Here is a 5,776-nt window from a genome sequence, read left to right on the forward strand (position 1 = left end):
TGCCAGCTGGCATGATGTTAAACTTTGTCAGTAGAGGGTGCTAGAGAGACATTATAAGAGTATTATAAGACATTATAAGACATATAAGAGTAAGGGGCTTTTGCTTTCCTTCCTGTTTCAGTTGTTCCTCTGAATGGGTTTCTGCAGCATGCATAGCCTCCTTCCAGGTCCTGCAGTGCTGGCAACATCAGTGCCGGCTTTGCAATGCTGGCAACACCCAGGGCGTTTTCCTTTGGCACTTCCCTCAGAAGGTAGCATCATAGCAGCTTCTCTGGCATCCAGTGAGCCGCAGCTGTGCACTCTCCAATAAGAGCTGTGCACTCTCTTGGCCTGGAGAGGAAGGGGACCTCTTCTTCAGATGCTTTATATTAGTTTTAAGGATAGTGGCTGCTGCTTACATCTGTTTTTCTCAAATACTTTAGCATTCTCTTTACTTCATACTATCCCTTACGTCACTTCATACTAATCCCTTACTACTTCAGTCCCTTGCAATAGTTAATAACCCTTTATTAACTCCATTCAAACTGTGTGCCCCCTGTGTCCTGATTGAATCCCGATTCATACAAACCATCTTCCAAAGTTTGCTGTTGTTATTGCCCTCAAATTTGAGCTTTTGATAGCACTATATTTGTCAACAAAAGCCTCCTGGATATGATTGCCCAATGGCTAGAGGTTGCTAAACTGGCTGCAATTTCAATTATAACATGAAAGGATTCAAACCAATTTACAAAACTTCCAAACATCTAGATTGGATTTGATTTTTATTTCTATTCAATGTAACACAAATCTGTGATTTCAAATATTTTAAAACAGAACTTACAGAAATTTTTTTTTTGAAAAAAAGTATACATGTCAATCGAACCAACTTAGATTAGAGGTTGAGTGCTTAAGCACTCCACCATGAAACCATCAGCAATAAAAACGCGCAAAATTTGAGATGAAAAATATTAAAAGCAGACAATAAAATCAATACTTTAAAATATAAGAAAATCAGAAAGTTCAGTAGATGCCAGGCCAAGGATGACTGATGATAGAAATGAGTACTTCTTTCCATAGCATGTGATACGGTTGATCATTTCTTCCTTTTCTTGATCGCCCTAACACTCCTGTTTTCTTTTTCATTCTTTCGTGATTTCCTTTACAGGCTCCTCTATCTTTGTTAACCTTTTAAACTGTCATCATTTCCTTGCGTCTGTTCTTGGCTCTTAGTTTCCTTTGGTCCTGGATGAGTTTATCCATTCTTAGATAATGTCTCCTTCATATGTGTCTGCAGCCTAGGCCTGTCATCTGACCTCCAGAGTCCTTTATATAGTCTACGTTCTAGCTCAGGGGTCAGCAAACTATCACCTGTGGGCCAAATCCAGCTCATTGCCTGTTTTATTTTGTTTTATTTTATTTTATTTTTTATTTATTTATTTTTTTGAGACAGAGTCTCACTCTGTCACCCAGGCTGGAGTGCAGTGGTGCGATCTCGGCTCACTGCAAACTCCGCCTCCCGGGTTCACGCCATTCTCCTGCCTCAGCCTCCTGAGCAGCTGGGACTACAGGCACCCACCACCATGCCTGGCTAAATTTTTGCATTTTTAGTAGAGACATAGCAGACTCAGGTGTCCAAAACTAAGCTCGTCATCACCCTGCTTCACCAACTATTACCACCATCAAGGTATCCCTGTATTCTATGTCACCTAAAACAAGTCTGGGAGCAAATTCCTGATTTGTCTTTCACCTTCCACATCTAAACAATTACCATGTTGTCAGTTTTTACCACCATTTCTTATGCTTCCTCTCCACTACCCCACTTCAATGTATAAGGCCTTCATCCATCTCTTACCTCATTTTCTCTATAATTTCCTTTTTTAATTTTTTTAAGTTCAGGGATGCAGTTTTGTTATACAGGTAAACCTGTGTCACGTCAAACCTGAGTTTGTTGTACAGATTATTTTATCGCCCAGGCCTTAAGCCTAGTATCCAATAGTTATTATTTCTGATCCTCTCTCTCCTCTCACCCTCCAACCTCTTGGTAGGCCCCAGTGTCTCTTATTCCCATCTATGTGTCTATGTGTTCTCATCATTTAGCTCCCACCCATAAATGAGAACATGTGGTGTTTGGTTTTCTGTTCCTGCATTAGTTTGCTAAGGATAATGGCCTGTGCTCCATCTATGTCCCTGCAAAGGACATGATCTCGTTCTTTTTATGGCCGCATAGTATTCCATGGTGTATATGTACCACATTTTCTTTATCTGGTTTGCCATTGATGGACATTTAGGTTGATTCCATGTCTTTGCTATTGTGAATAGTGCTGCAATGAACATATGTGTGCATGTGTCTGTATGATAGAATGATTTATATTCCTTTGGGTATATATCCAGTAAAGAGATTGCTGGGTCAAATGGTAGTTCTGGGGTTGCAGAGAAAAAGGAATGCTTATACACTGTTGGTCGGACTGTAAATTTGACTTTTTAATAATAGCTGTTCTGACTGGTATGAGATCATATCTCATTGTGGTTTTGATTTTCATTTCTCTAATGGTTAGTGATGTTGAGCTTTTTTTCATATGCTTGTTAGCTACGTTATAATTCCTACCTGGTGTGATTTGAATGTGTCCACTCCAAAATTCAGGTGTCAACAATATGATAGTGTTAGGAGGTGTTGCTTTTTTTTTTTTTTTTTATTGTTGAGAGGGAGTCTTGCTCTGTCACCCAGGCTGGAGTGCAGCAGGGCAATCTCGTCTCACTGCAAGCTCTCCCTCCCAGGTTCACGCCATTCTCCTGCCTCAGCCTCCCAAGTAGCTGGGACCACAGGTGCCCACCACCACACCTGGCTAATTTTTTGTATTTTTTTTGGTAGAGACGGGGTTTCACCGTGTTAGCCAGGATGGTCTCAATCTCCTGACCTCGTGATCCACCCGCCTCGGCCTCCTAAAGTACTGGGATTACAGGCATGAGACGCCCGGCTAATTTTTTTTTATTTTTAGTAGAGACGGGGTTTCACCGTGTTAGCTAGGATGGTCTTGATCTCCTGACCTCGTGATCTGCCCGCCTCAGCATCCCAAAGTTCTGGGATCACAGGTGTGAGCCACCGTGCCTGGCCAGGAGGCGTTGCTTTTAAGAGGTGGTTAGACCATGCGGATTCCTCCTTCATGAACAGGATTAGGTGCCCTTCTAAAGGGGCTTGATGAAGGGAATGTGCCCTTTTTTGCTCTTCCAGCTTCTGCCTTGTAAGGACAGTGTTCCTTCCTTCCGGAGGACACAGTGTTCAAAGCACCATCTTGGAAGTGGAGAGTAGCCCTCACCAAATGCCAGCATCTTAATCTTAAGAGTTCTTATCCTCCAGAACCGTGAGGAATAAATTTCTGTTCTTTAAAAATTACCCAGTCTTTGATGTTCTGTTATAGCAGCACAAATAGACTAAGATACTAATGTTTTATGCCTCTGTAATCCATCTTTCACCNGGCTAATTTTTTTTTATTTTAGTAGAGACGGGGTTTCACCGTGTTAGCTAGGATGGTCTTGATCTCCTGACCTCGTGATCTGCCCGCCTCAGCATCCCAAAGTTCTGGGATCACAGGTGTGAGCCACCGTGCCTGGCCAGGAGGCGTTGCTTTTAAGAGGTGGTTAGACCATGCGGATTCCTCCTTCATGAACAGGATTAGGTGCCCTTCTAAAGGGGCTTGATGAAGGGAATGTGCCCTTTTTTGCTCTTCCAGCTTCTGCCTTGTAAGGACAGTGTTCCTTCCTTCCGGAGGACACAGTGTTCAAAGCACCATCTTGGAAGTGGAGAGTAGCCCTCACCAAATGCCAGCATCTTAATCTTAAGAGTTCTTATCCTCCAGAACCGTGAGGAATAAATTTCTGTTCTTTAAAATTACCCAGTCTTTGATGTTCTGTTATAGCAGCACAAATAGACTAAAATACTAATGTTTTATGCCTCTGTAATCCATCTTTCACCTAGGAGCCAGAATGATCTTTCTAAAAGTCAGACCTAAACATGTCACTCACCTGCTTGAACTCTTCAATGTTTATCCATTGCTTTCAGGATAAAATAAAAAATTCTTGGTGTGGCATGCAGTGCCCTTCAGAGGTCTGGCCTCTTGTCTACTTCCTCAAAATCAGCTCCTGCCACTTCTCAAAGGGTACCTTATGCTCCAGCCAGTTCTAACTACTTACAGTCTCCAAAAGATTCATACGTTTTCACCTTTCTTGTCCTTTGGAAACTCTGTTCCCTCTGATTACAAGACTCCATTTGCCCTTGCAATCTGTTTTATTTTCTACATGTTCTCACCTCAACCATTTTATGGTAAAATACATGTAACATAAAATTTACCATTTTAGCCACCAAGTACAATTTAGTGGCATTAATTACATTCACATTGTTGTGTAACTATTACCACTGTCCATCTCCAGAAAATTGTCAATATCCCAAACTGAAATACTGTACTCATTAAGCAATAACTCCTCATTACCTAACCTTTACCCTCAACCCCTGGAAACAACTCCTATACGTATTTTTTTTTTTTTTTTTTTTTTTTTTTTTGAGACAGAGTCTCTCTCTCTGTTGTCCAGGCTGGAATGCAGTGGCACAATCTTGGCTCACCGCAACCTCTGCCTCCCGGGTTCAAGCAATTCTCTGCCTCAGCCTCCTGAGTAGCTAGGATTACAGGCACCTGCCACCATGCCTGGCTTTTTTGTGTTTTTAGTAGAGACGGGGTTTCACAATCTTGGCCAGGCTGGTCTTGAACTCCTGACCTCGTGATCCACTCGCCTCGGCCTCCCAAAGTGCTGGGATTATAGGCGTGAGCCACCACACCCAGCCTCCTATATGTTCTTCTTAAGGCTCTCCTGAAAACATCATCAGCTACCTGCCTCCCTAGCTGAGTTGAGGGTTTCTCTCCTCTGCTGACACGGTAGTCTATTGCAGTGCTTGGCATTTTGCATTGTTCATGTTACCTTAAACCTCTACTTCCTCCACCAAACTGTGAAATTCTTAAGGACAGGAACCATTGTCTCAATCTCTGCATATCTTTGGGTGACAATGTTTTACACCAAATGGCTGATAAATGCAAGTCATCAAATCTGCTCATTGCTTTTGAATCATCTAGGGAGCCTTTAAAAACAGACGTCTAGAGATTCTGACTTGAGTAAATCTGCGGAGGGACTTAGGAATCTGAAATTTTGGAATGCTCTCCAGGTAATTCTGATTATGTGCAAGCAAGCCATCAAGATTTGGAAGTAAAGTCGATCTAAAAGACTATGCCCAAGTAAGATGGTCTTTTTATTCTTGATGAATCATGAAAAAGAAGCCAATTCATTTCTCTTGATTTTCATACTATTTCTGAGTCTCTAGCTTTAGGGAATTACAATAAAGAACTCAAAATCTCTTAGCAATGATTTTTCTGAGCCATTCTCCTTGCACTAAGAGTTATAAAATGAAAACATGTCATTTCCATATTTTTTTGGAGCGGGGACAGGGTCTTGCTTGCTCTGTTACCCAGGATGAAGTGTAGTGGTGTAACCATGGCTCACTGCAACCTTTAACTCCTGGGTTTAAGGGATCTTCTTGGGGCCGGGCGCGGTGGCTCGCCTGTAATCCCAGCACTCTGGGAGGCCGAGATGGGTGGATCACGAGGTCAGGAGATCAAGACCATCCTGGCTAACATGGTGAAACCCCGTCTCTACTAAAAATACAAAAAACTAGCCGGGCGACCTGGCGGGCGCCTGTAGTCCCAGCTACTCGGGAGGCTGAGGCAGGAGAATGGCGTGAACCCGGGAGGCGGAG

The sequence above is a fragment of the Rhinopithecus bieti genome, unplaced genomic scaffold, assembly GCF_001698545.2.
Source record: "Rhinopithecus bieti isolate Rb0 unplaced genomic scaffold, ASM169854v2 scaffold_1106, whole genome shotgun sequence".
NCBI lineage: Eukaryota > Metazoa > Chordata > Mammalia > Primates > Cercopithecidae > Rhinopithecus > Rhinopithecus bieti.